Here is a 14,260-nt window from a genome sequence, read left to right as displayed (position 1 = left end):
AAAATATTTTCAATATATTTGGAGGGAGTGATACCAATGTTACCTATCCCGATGATCTTTCCTTTGCCATTATCTCCAAAGGTGACCATCCCTCCATCCTTAGCATCAAGCGTGATGAATTGTGATTCATCACCAGTCATGTGTCTCGAGCATCCACTGTCCAGATACCATTTCCTGTTTTCTCCATGGGATGCTAGACACACCTGCAAACAAATATCAAATTTTTGTTTTAGGTACCCAAGCTTTCTTGGGTCCTTTTTGGTTAGTCAAGATGGTTCCTTTTGGAACCCATATTTTCTTTACAGTTATGTTTGCACAAGTGTAAGATTTATGTCCTATTCTACCACATTTAAAACAAGTAGTATTGGTAGGCTTGTTACTTGAATAATTTACATAAATATTTTTCAGAAATTTTTGTTTCTTTAAGGGGTTATAGCCAAGTCCGGCCTTATCATATACGGCCTTTTGATTTTCAAGAATCATATTTAGTTTGTTTGAACTTAAGGTGAATTTATCTACTATAGGTTTCAGCTTATTAATATCATTCTTTAGGCTTTGGTTCTCTTGAAGCAAAGTAGATTTTTCAATTGAAAGATTTTCTGCTTGTTTTACTAAAGACTGATTTTTCAATTTTAGTTCTTTGTTTTTCATTCCTAGTTTCTTCAATTCATCAATTAAATCATTGAAGGCTTCATGCAATTCTTCAAAGTAATTCACTAGGGGTTTCAGAAATTACCTCATTATCGTGTGCCATAAGGCACAGGTTGGCTTGTTCTGTTGAGGTCTCCTCATCGGAGCTTGAGTCGTCGCTCGCACTCCATGTGGCCATCATTGCCTTCTTTTTGAACTTTTTGGGACCTTTCTTCAATTGTGGACATTCGGATTTGAAATGCCCCGGCTTCTTGCACTCATAGCATATAAGGGGTTGATCTTTTTCTTTCTCTTTGCTTTATTCCCTTTTGTGAAAGGTCTCTTTCTCATCCCCTGTTTCCTCTTTCTTAGGAACTTCTTGAATCTTCGGGTGATGAGTGCCATTTCTTCATCCTGTTCTTCATCTTCTGTGTCGTCAGTTTCTTCATCAGGAGAGGCTGTGGATTTGAGGGCAATGGTTCTCTTCTTTTTGACTTCATCCTCTTGATGTTGCTTCATGCTAAGCTCGTGAGTCATCAAGGATCCAAGAAGCTCTTCTAGAGGTAGAGTGTTCAAGTCCTTTGCTTCTTGGATAGCAGTCACCTTGGCTTCTCAGGTTCTTGGCAATGACCTGAGAATCTTCCTTACAATCTCACTGTTAGTATAAGATTTGCCAAGACTCTTCAAACCATTAATTATGTCAGTAAAGTGAGTAAACATAGCAGTTATGGACTCATCATGCTCCATTTTAAATAACTCATATTTATGTACAAGCATGTTTATTTTAGACTCATTTACTTGATTTGTTCCCTCATGGGTTACTTCTAACCTATCCCATATTTCTTTAGCAGATGCACAGGTAGAAATACGATTAAATTCATTTGCATCAAGTGAACAATAAAGAACATTCATAGCTTTAGCATTTAACTGTGCCAATTTCTTATCAACCTCATCCCATTCTCTTTCGGGTTTGGTTGACTCCTCACATCTATTATTTTGGTGGGTGTGTGTGGACCGTTCACTATGATACTCCACATATCATAGTCTAGTGCTTGTATGAAAATCTTCATCCGAGCTTTCCAATAGGTGTAATTAGACCCATTGAAAAGTGGAGGTCGGTTGGTAGATTGCCCCTCGGCTAGAGAAGTGCCGACGTGGGTTGCCATAGATCTTTGGCTCTTTGATTGTTAGATCAAAGAAGGGCTAGAGCACCGGGCTCTGATACCACTTGTTGCCCAGCTATGCAACCCAAGAGGGGGGTGAATTGGGTTTTAAAAATTTTAGGCTTAACTAATTACTTGTAAAAATTATATATCAAAAGCTTGATGAATGAGGAGAGAGACTTTAGTTTGAGATTAATTACTTAAAACAAGAATGCAAGGATATAATGGAGAATTAAAGAGAACAATAAAGCATGCCACAAACACAATGATTTATAGTGGTTCGGTGCCAACCTTGCACTTACATCCACTCCCCAAGCTCCTACTTGAGAATTCCAATCCATTATACTTTGTATTCAACCCGAATACAACCGTCGGAAACTCCGACACTAGCTATCCCAAGCTAGTCCACTTATTTCCCGGGTACAAGCCGACCCAATACACTCCGATTTCAGGTTCGGATCAACCTTTCCTTGTTTTGGAAACCCTCCAAAACAAAAATAATTACTCACAAGATAAAATCAGTTTAGAGCACAAATAAGTACAAGAATAGCTCCTTAAGTGAGCGAATATAACAATAAATATGCTTTACTCAAATGAAGAAGCCCCTCTTGGATTTCTTCAAAGTGGATGAGAGATGAAGTAAATGCTTGAGGAGTTGGTGAGCTTGATTGATGGCTTCTTGAAGGCTTTTAAATGAGCTCTTGTATGATGTTGAGTAGTTGGCTTGAAAAACCTTCTCTTGAATGCACTTGAATGCCCTCTTGAATGCTCTTGATTTTCTCTTTTCAAATCACTTGAATGCCTCTTGGATATTTGGATCTCTCTCCTTTTTGTTTTCCACCTTTTGAAACCTTTTATAGCCTTAAGAGACAAGGGAAAACAAACTAGACAGAAAAAGAGCCGTTAGAGCACAAAAAGCAGCATTAAAAAGCAACCAAATCTGGCCAAAAACTAGCCGTTACAGGCAAATCCCGTCATATGAGTCGACTCATGAGTCGACTCATGCCTCAGGGGTCGACTCATGAGTCGACCTCTGTTGCAAAGTCCAGAGATTTGGTTTCTGGATTTTCTTGGCCCAAAACAGCAGAAGTCGACTCATGAGTCGACTCATGCCTTGTGGGTCGACTCATGAGTCGACTCACAGGTCGTGCCAAGCCAGAAAACCAGCGTGCCATGGCTAATCTTTGCGTGCCAATCAGCTCATAGTTTCATGAGTTGACTCATGAGTCGACTCATGAACTTCAAACCTTCATAACTCCAAAAATATAAGTCCAAAAACCATGAAACTTTCACCAATAGATTACATATCATTTGTTCTACACGATGATGCTATCAAATCAGAGTTTTGATGAAATTACGATTTTGCTCCTGTAGAGCATAAGGTCTTTTTCAAATAAAAATATTTGTATCCCTTCAAACTGTTTTGTAGTCATCAAAATCAATCTAGGAGCAACAGCTTGGGTACCCAAAGTAAAAACTTAATTTTTGCATGCAGGTGTGTCTTGTATCCCAAGGAATAAATCAAAAATAATATCTTGATAGTGGGTGCTCAAGACACATGACTGGTAATGAATCTCAATTCATCACACTTGATACAAAAGATGGAGGGATGGTCACCTTTGGAGACAATAGCAAGAAAAAGCTCATCGGTATAGGTAACATTGGTATCACTCCCTCCAAGTATATTAAAAATATTTTATTAGTAGATGGTTTGAAACATAATCTATTAAGTATTAGTCAATTTTGTGATAAAGGGTACAAAGTTATTTTTGAATCTTCATTATGCATAGTAACTAGTCTCAATAATGAAGGTATTAAATTTATTGGGCATAGACATGGTAATATTTATATGGTAGATTTGAATGATCTTTTCAAGACAAATATGTAATGTCTAGTAGCTTTGAATGACAAAATTAATGAGACTAGTTGGCTTTGACACCATAGGCTTGCACATATTAGCATGCATTCACTTTTAAAATTTATTAAAAAAAATTAATTATCGATTTACCTAAATTAAATTTTAAAAAAGATAGAATTTGTAATGCATGCCAACTGGGTAAACAAACAAAAGCCTCATTCAAATCTAAAAATATTGTTTCAACTTCTAGGCTATTAGAATTATTGCACATAGATTTATTTGGACCCACTAAAACTATTAGTATAGGTAAAAAATATTATGGCTTTGTAATTATTGATAATTTTTCTCATTTTATATAGGTTTTCCTTCTAGCACATAAGGATAAAATTTTTCATGTGTTCTCAAAATTTTATCAAAGAGTTACTAATGAAAAAGATTTTTCAATTCAAAATATTCGAAGTGATCATGAAATCGAATTTAAAAATCAAGATTTTGAAAAGTTTTATGATGAAAAAGATATTGACCATAACTTTTTCACACCTAGGACACCCCAACAAAATGAGATAGTAGAAAGAAAAAATAAAATTCTTGAATAAATGGCCCATACCATGCTATGTGAAAGTAACCTCCCAAGATACTTTTGGGCGGAAGCAATTAACACGACATGCTATATTTTAAACCATGCTTTAATTAGACCAATTCTAAAAAAAACACCGTATGAGCTTTGGAAAGGAAGAAAATCAAACATTGTATTTTTTCATATTTTTGGTTGTCGATGTTTTATTTTGAACAATGGTAAAAAGATTAAGAAAATTTGATACAAAATCCGATGAAGCTATTTTTCTTGGTTACTCCTCTTGTAGCAAAGCTTTTAGAGTTTTTAACAAAAAAACTTTAGTAGTAGAGGAGTCAATACATATTATTTTTGATGAGACTAATGATATTCCTTCAAGGAAGAATGAAGGTATTGATGATGCAGGTCTTCTTATAGAAGGAATGAAGGAGCTCACCCTAAAAGACTCAACAATTCAAATAAAGAAGAACATGAAAACAAACAAAATGATGAAGGTGAAGAACAACAAGAACAACCTCAAGGTATAAATGATCTATCCAAAGAATGGAGGTATGATCACAATCACCCCAAAGAACTAATCATTGGTGATCCTATACATAGAGTAAGAACTCGTTCTTCACTTAGAGATGCATACAATTATTTTGCATTAGTTTCTCATTTTGAACCTAAAACTATAGATGAAGCTGAAAAAGATTATAATTGGATCAATACAATATAAGAAGAACTTAATCAATTTGAAAGAAATAATGTATGAACTTTAGTATCGAGATCTATAAATTATCCAGTAATTAGCACAAAATGGGTATATAGGAATAAATTGGATGAACATGGAAATGTAATTAAGAATAAAACAAGATTGGTTGCAAAAGATTATAATCAAAAAGAGAAAATTAATTTTGATGAGACCTTTGCACCTATTGCTAGATTAGAAGCAATTAGACTTTTACTTACATATGCATGCTTTATGAATTTTAAATTATTTCAAATAGATGTCAAAAGTACTTTTCTAAATAGTTATATTGCTGAAAAAATTTTTGCAGAACAACCTCCCAATTTTAAAAATCATGCTTTTTTTAATCATATTTTTAAATTAAATAAAGCTTTATATGGTTTAAAGCAAGCACCTAGGGCTTGGTATGAAAGGTTAAGTAAATTCTTGCTTAACAATAATTTTTCAAGAGAAAATATAGATACAATCCTTTTCATTAAAAGAAATCATGATGATATCTTAGTTATACAAATATACATTGATGACATTATATTTGGGTCTACTAATGAAACTCTTTGTCAATATTTTGCTAAGCTCATGCAGAGAAAGTTCGAGATGAGTATGATGGGAGAACTTATATTCTTCCTCGGACTCCAAATCAAACAAACAAAGGAAGATATCTCCATCACCCAAAGCAAATACACAAGAGAACTACTCAAAAGATTTAGAATGGAGAGCTCCAAAATAATTGGTACACCCATGAGCCCATCATGTAAGATTGATAAGGATAAAGGAGATAAAAATATAGACTCAAAACTTTATAGAGGCATGATTTATTCTTTATTGTATTTAACTGCTAGTAGATCAGATATTATATTTAGTGTTTGTTTACATGTATGCTTTCACTCAAATCTAAAAGAATCATACTTAAATACAGTTAAAAAAATTCTTAAATATTTAAAAGATACACAAACTCTAGGATTATGATATTTTAAGGACTCATCAATTGACTTAATAGGATATTCAGATGTCGATTTTGCTGGATGTAAATTAGATAGAAAAAGTACTAGTAGAACTTGTCAATTTTTTGGAGTTAACTTAATCTTTTAGTTTAGCAAGAAATAAAATTTGGTGGCACTATCTACGGTCGAAGCCGAATACATTGCAGTCGAAAGTTACTGTACTCAAATCCTGTAGATTAAGCAACAACTTAAGGATTTTGACATCAAATTCAATGAAACTCCCATAAGATGTGATAACACTAGTGCTATTAATCTAACTAAAAATCTAATTCAGTACTCTAGATCAAAATATATTGAAATTAGGCATCATTTCATAAGAGAACATGTCCAAAACAAAGATATAATTTTTGATTATGTATGTACTGAAAAATAATTGACTGACATCTTTATCAAGATCTTTCGTGAAGATAGATTTTATAAAATTAGGAGAGAATTAGGAATCCTTGATCCTTCAGCTTGAGTATCTTTCTGATTTCAAGTTTAATTTGCCAAAAATTCATTAAACCAATTTATTTTTGAGCTAATTTCACACCTTTCCTTTCTTAAAAGCTCAAAACTATCTTTCATTTGATCAATCTCTCAAATGGACACCCTTCCCTCAAGTTACAAGCTTTTTCGAAATTTTTCCATCATCTTTTTTAAATTTTTCTTACCATAAGTCGACCCTCAGGATCGATCCTAGGGTAAACTTATAATTTTTTATTAAAATTCATCGGGCTCTGTTTTATTGGGATTTCATCGATTACAAAGAGCCGACCTCTTTGTCGTTCATTTTCCCCATTCCACCGAACAAGATCACCTCCCTCTCCACTCTCATCTCAAAATCTCTCTTCCCACCACATTTTTCTCTTTAAATCACCCCTTTAGGATTTAAATCTCTCTTCTCTTTCTTCTTCGTTTGGGCGGTTCGAGCTTATCCTAACTTCAAACTCTTTTCTCCAAACCGACGGTCTATCTCCCCCAAAATCTTTGCTTTTTCTCTAAAAATCTCTTCTACTCTACCACTCATCAACTCTCCTAAGCTATTTGCAAGTCTCTTCTGTCCAAAATGGCTCCAAAATCAAAGCTACCACAAAGAAGAAAATCTATTCGAGGGTTAGAGGAAGATGTGCGCAGAAAAAGAATGGCTGCCGAGCCTTATTCTACTCCAACTCCAGTTCCAGGTCCTGCTCCAGCTTTTTCACAATCTTCACTCAGTCCAAGCAAGGTACCTCTCTTCAATCGAAAAGTAAAATCCAGAAAGAATATAGATTTCAAATTTTTTAAAAAAGAAGGATTCTCTATTGGATCAAAGATTAAAAATCAAGGATAGGAGTTTTACTATTTATTAAAGGAAAATACTTTGTTGATTTGGTCAGGGAATTCTACTTAAATTTGAGTTACTGCAATGGAACAGTAAAATCCTTGGTGAAAGGGGTTAACATAGTTTTTGATCCACTGCATTTGGAATAAATCTTATATTTGCCTTGTGAAGGCTATACTCATATGGAACTCCCAATCAAAGAAGAAGGATTAAGTGCTATTTTAGGGAGAGCATTTACTAAAAACTTGAATAAATTAGAAGTAAAAATTTTTTCTGTTGAGATAAGGCTTTTACATCATATGGTAATCAAACTGTTTGTCCCTAAGAGTGGTAGACATGATCTCTTATCTGATAGGGACATTTGCATCATGTACCATGTAATCATCGAGACCCCTTGAACCTTCCTGCTTTGATGTTTGAGGCCATGAGGGAGATCCTGAACAGGTCTAAGGCTCACTTGCCTTATGGTATGGCACTCACCCTGATCTTTTGAAGGTTCGAAGTCTATTTTGAGAGGGAGGCAGTCATCAAATTATCACACTCTGACACCATCAACCGCCACATACTGCACCGCATGGGTTTCTCAAAGATTGATGACGGTTGGTCGAAGGGTGTTGAGGAGAGAGCAGAGGAGAAGAAACCATCTTCAGCTCCTCATGATCACAGAGCATCTCCTGATATTTAGTTCGTATCTGATCATGAGACTGATCCCTCAGAGTCAGTGAGGAGGCATGCTTCAGTTTCACAGTCAGAGAGCAGGGTATATCCTTCAGAATCCAGACTTACAGATGATCAAATTGAGTTGATGTCCCAGCATGTTATCTCCATTTTATCTCAGTAGTTTGTCACCTCAGTCTTTGCTCAGAGGTCGACATCTCAGGCTGACTCAGATCAGACTTTGATTCCTCATATCTCCACTATCTTTTAGATACTCACAACTCAGTCCGTATGACTTGAGAAGCTTAAGGGATGTGTTCTGAGACTGACAGGCAGAGTTCTAGATTTGTAGAGGCAGATATTAGCCTTAGCCCATCCCCAACAGTATGAGGACATCACAGAGGTCTCCAACCTGTCTGCAGAGGCGGCTAGACTTCGAGAAATTTTGGAGGGTGGATTTGATTTTTTGAGGAGAGAGATCAGGGGCTCTAGTGAGACTGTCTCTACTCAGATTAGTGCCTTGATGCAGTCCATGATGAAAGTTGTAGAACAATTGGACACCATCAGACTTTCTCTCCTAGCACAGTCCATAGCTTCCCAGGCTCCAGGATCTTCTCATCCTTCTACTCGTGCTGGTACTTTCACCCATGACCGAGGCAGACGAGGTCGAGGATGTGCCCGTGGCCTTGATCCTGAGACTCCTCATCATATCTCTAACTCTTCTTATGCCTCTAGCCATGACATCTATTAGATCTAGCATAGTTAGCCTTTTATGTCTAGGATCTTACTTATGGCCTTTGTATATGTTGGCTAATTGGCTCATGGACAGTTATATTTTTTTGTTATCCATGACTTTTGTATGGCCTATGTACTTTGATTTGACTCGTATGTATTATGACACTTATGTCATATTTTGGATATATATATATATGCTTTTAACTTCTATGAATATCCTTGGATTGATTTTTATGAATGGCATTAATTGAAATATCTTAATTATATAATATAAAAAATACCTCATATATGTGCTAATAAAATATTATGAATGGCATAAATTGAAGTGTCTTAATTATATGATATGAAAAATACCTCATATATGTGTTATGAAATATTATGAATGGCAATATCCTCTAAATAAGCAAATTGAAATATCCTTTATGATTGCTATAGTGAGGGGGAGTCTCTTTTATTTTTTTCTTAAAAAGTGAGAGTAATGATCTTAATTGATGTTGTCAAAAAGAGGGAGTAGAGGAATAAAATTGAGCAATAACCAAAATTATCTAAAATCGAGCCATAAGCAAAATTATCAAAGTAAATTTGTCAAAAAAAAATAATCTTATAAGCTATCTTAACACTAATCTTCAAACTACTCATAATGTATTTTATTCAAATAATTGGCTATAATGTTTAAGTGATGCATCTTCATAAAATTAAAATTTTTATTTAATACTTTATATATGTTATATTTTGCTTTTGCTTTTGCTCAAGTATTTTGTCATCATCAAAAAGGAAGAGATTGTTGCTCTATGAATTGATTTTGATGATTACAATACATTTGAGGGATTACTAATGATTTTGACTTAGAAAAAGATTTATTATATTTCAGGGGCAAAATCATAATTTTATCAAGTTCTGATTCGAAAGTCTCAAGAGCAAGAACAGAAGATTTATGATCTATTGGAGGCAATTTCATACTTTTTGGATGGATATGTTGAGAAAAATTTAAATTTAAAGAATTGGGTCGATCCTATGAGTCGACTCCTGTCAAAAATGGCAGAACGACATGTTATTTTTGGCTAGCATACCCAAAGGGGTCGACCCTATGAGTTGACCTCTATTGCTGTGCAAGCCGAAGATATAGAATAGTAATTTTCTGTTCTGTGCCACAAAGATCGACTCCATGAGTTGAACTCTGTGCAGAGGTCGACCCCATGAGTCAACATCCTGTGATGGAAACTTCTGTAATGGCTAGTTTTTAGTTCTTTTTGACAGTATTTAATGCTCTTTTAATGATCTCCAACGGCTCTATTTCAGCCCAAATTTTTCTCTACCATTTATTAAAGCTATAAAGGCACTTAAAGGAGAGAAAAAGAAGCAGAGAAAAAAAGATTTTTCAAGCATTCATTTCAGTCCTAAGCAAAAAGATATTTTCAAGCAAAAAAAATTTTCAATTCAAGTTCACCAACCCCTCAAGAGCTCATTCAAGTCTTCAACCATCTTGAGAAAAATCACAAAAGCTTCCTTCTTATTGTGTAAAGTGTATTTAAAATTTTATTTGCTCATTAAAGGAGTTAAATTTATATTTTCGTGTGATTAACTCACATACTCTGTTTTGTCTTGATCTTTAGTTTTGAAAGGGTTCCAAAACTTAAAAAAGTTGGTCTGAATCTTGAATCGAATTGTATTGGGTTGTCTTGTACCCGATAAATAAGTGTTCTAGCTTGAGATAGCTAGAGTCGGAGGTACCGACATTGTATTCTTGATTGAATACTGTTTAGTAGATTTGAATTTTCAAGTAGGAGCTTGGAGAGTGGATGTAGATGCAAGGTTGGCACCGAATAACTATAAATCTTATTTGTTTGTGTTGTGCTTACTTGCTCTCTTTCTAAATTTCCTTATCTTCTTACATTCTTGCATCTAATTTCTACACCTTGCTAAAATCACTATCTACATATATCCTGCTCATTGTTATTTAATCCTCGTAGTTCTAAATTAATTTTAAAATCTTAAAAACTCAATTCACCCCCCCTCCTTTTGGGTTGCATAGCTGGGCAACACCATCTCAGAATTCATGGCATCCAGCCATCTGTCAAAGTCTCTACTCATGACAGTTTCTGAATTGATCAGTGGATCATCATCCTAAATGATGTTGATCTCATTGTTATTCTCAATGATAAAAATATATCTTAGAAGTACCTACCGCACTCTATTTGACCTTCAGAGAGGAGATGTGTATAGTAGATGTACCTCATCCTTGAGTACTTCTGGTTGAGGATCTCCTTGTGGTCCAACCACAGGTGTTTCTTAAACGATTTGTAGATTTTGAACTTTTTTTAGTTCAACATTTCTCTCACTACCCTTTTCATGGATAAACTCCTTTTACATAAAAGTGGCATGCCTATTGATAAAAAAAAAATTCAATAGGGTGGTAGAAATAATATTCCATATTCTTTTTGGGATAACCTACAAACCTACACATATCTGATCTAGTACTAAGCTTATGCCCAAATTTTTTTTGATATATATCGGACAGTCCCATATCTTAAGATACTTAAGATTAGCTTCTTTCCTCTCCATATCTCATATAAAGTAGTTGTAACAGACTTTGAAGGCACCCTGTTCAATATATATACGGTAGATTTTAGGGCATGTTCCTAGAATAATATTGAAAGATCTATAAAGCACATCATGGATCATATCATATCCATTAGAGTGCGATTCTTCTTTCTACTAGACTATTTAACTATGGTATATAAGGAGCTATCTATTCAGGGAGAATGCCTTTATCCTTGAGATGATCGAAAATTTTTTAAATAAGTATTCTCCTCTTCGATCAAATTAAAGAACCTTGATACTTTTTTAATTTATTTTTTAATCATACTTTGATACTCTTTGAACTTATCAAAGGCTTCGGATTTGTGTTTCATCAAATACATATATCCAAATTTTGATAGATCATCCGTAAAGATGATAAAGTCGGAGTATCTTCCTTAAACTTGAGTTATCATCGATCCACATATATCTGAATGTACTAGGACTAACAACTCACTTGTCTTCTCTCCATGTCTAGTGAATAAAGTCTTGGTCATCTTACCCATGAGACAAGATTCACAAGTTTCATATGATTCAAAATCATAGGGGTCAAAGAACTCTTCTTTGTATAACTTGTTTATCCTTGACTCACTAATATGATCAAGACGGCAATGCTAGAGATATGTGATATTCATATCTTTTATTTTTTTTATATTTCTTTGAATATGAAGGATATTTTTATTGAGTGCAAGAATCAGAAGATTATTAACTATATAGCCACTGCCATAAATTTCATTAGAATTATACATGGAGCAACCATTGCCGATGATCTTTATTTCAAAATCTTGTTTCAAAACAAAGGTATAGAAATAATATTTTTAATGACCTTAAGAATATAGTAGCATTCTTCTAATTCTAAAATCTTACCTGATAGTAAATTCAGCAAGTAGGTTCTTATAGCCTCGACGTGAATAGACTCTCCACTTGTACCGAAAAGCTTGAAGTCACCTCTCTTTAGCCCTCTGATTCTCTGTGGTCCCTACAACAAATTGCAAATGTAGAAACAACATATGATATCCAATACTCAAGAATCACTAGCTGAAGCACTCAATGAAAAGGTAGTATGCATTATATACATATTTTTCTGTGCAACACTTGCACCATGCTTCAAGCTTGTAAGATAATTCTTACAATTCTTCTTTTAATGTCCTACCTCCCCGTAACAATAACAAGTAATATCCGAGGGGACATTCTTTGCCTTCTTATTTTTGAAAGATCATCACTGATTGGACCTAGATCAAAATATCCAGAAAATAAAGACTTTCTCCTGTGTGAATACCATTCACAAATTCCTCAATCAGTCCAAATAATTCGGACCAGTCAACTTATTTGCATCAAGGATGCTACGCAATGAAAGTGAAGATGCCATGATGCAAAAATTTAATCTATATAAATTTAAGAACAATTATAAAAGTAGACCACTCATGATGACATACATAACTAAATGAAGTCTTCTATCTAGTTATATCTCTCACTATTTTATCAAATACCATAGCCCTCACCAATGGTAAGCAAGAAAATCTATTTGTTTTTCTTAGTGAGATTGAGATCTTAATTTCTATCATAAAAGCTTTGTAGTTGCACAACAAACTCTTTCTAATTACATCTTATGCAATTCTCAATATATTCTTGCTTTTAAAATATCTATAGCATTGTAGTTGTACAACAAACCATAATATTTTAGTAAAGTCAAACCCTTTATTTTCATACGATCATATCTGAATTATATTATCCTTATGGATAGCACAATAAAGCAATATATCCAAAATATATCGTAGCATCTTATATGCACCAAGATAATCTCCACATCAATCTTTATAGTAAGCCTTGTGGATAGCACAACAAACCTACAGTAGTTTTTGACACGGTACTGACTTAGCATAAAGAAAGGCTTGTGTAGTGTTTTTAGTACTAAGCATCCCAAATTCAAACTAATTAATCCAATTGGTCAGATAAATATAAGATTGGTGGGAGGCTCTCCATACTTTCACAATGATCCTAATTAAATAACCACTGCTCAAGAACCACTTGCCTTAAATACCAATTGATCAATCAGTTCCAAACTCAATCAGCTTTTAGTTTTTCACCACTATGACTTCATATAATATTTAAGAGGGCTTTATGGTCTCATGCACATCCTACTTTACACATTTCATAATGATGCATAATCATACTTAAATCATGACAACATAATTTGAAGTAAAGCATCAAAATAAATCTCTAAAGATGATTAGGGTTTGGATGTTCAATCAGACTCAACTCTTGGTCTAAAATAAACCGAATTGAAATCTTAAAAAATTTAAATCATGCCAACATGCTATCCTTTGATTGTATTAATCAAAGATGCTCTGATACCACTGTAGGATTCTGGATGGTGCAACAGAAAGATTGGTATTTAAAATTTTTCATTCAAAACACTAAGTGCATCGAACCCAAGATCCCTTGACAATAGCAATCAAAGCATAAATAAATAAAAATGATTAGAGAAATACCTGTAATGCTTATTCTAATTTTTACTAGACGTTCAAGGTTTTGCCCTCCAATGGTGATCCACATAAGAATCGATCCAAGGATAGCACTCCTTGAACCTTTCTTCAAGAGTTCTAGCTTTTAGAACTCGAATAGTCTCGCACCAGTCAGATTTCTTTAAAAATTTAATTTCAACCTCTCGAAGACACTCTTCTGAACTTCTAAACCACTCCTTCAGATCCTTCTTTTTCCTTGTTAGGATCTCACTTAAGCTTTTCTTAAATATAGAAAGCCTTGTCCTAAAACTAGGGAGTGAGAGGACAGAAAAGAGAGACTTGTAAAGAGAAAACTCTGAAACTGGAATGATCAAAATGAACCCAACGCCCATGCCTTTTATAGGAGAGAAAGGGGTGCATGGGAAAGAGTTACAACTCTTTACATATCTGAAAGAGAGAGCCGCCAAATAGAAGGACTCTTCTCTAAAGCAACGTGACTCTTCTCCCTTCACAGCGCATGTGCACACATAAGGGGTGTTTCTAGCATCCTTTCCAAATTAGTTAAAC

The sequence above is a fragment of the Elaeis guineensis genome, chromosome 6 (genome assembly GCF_000442705.2).
Source record: "Elaeis guineensis isolate ETL-2024a chromosome 6, EG11, whole genome shotgun sequence".
In the NCBI taxonomy this organism is placed as follows: Eukaryota; Viridiplantae; Streptophyta; class Magnoliopsida; order Arecales; family Arecaceae; genus Elaeis; species Elaeis guineensis.
The sequence above is the reverse complement of the archived record's forward strand: the minus strand, read 5'-3'. Positions refer to the sequence as shown.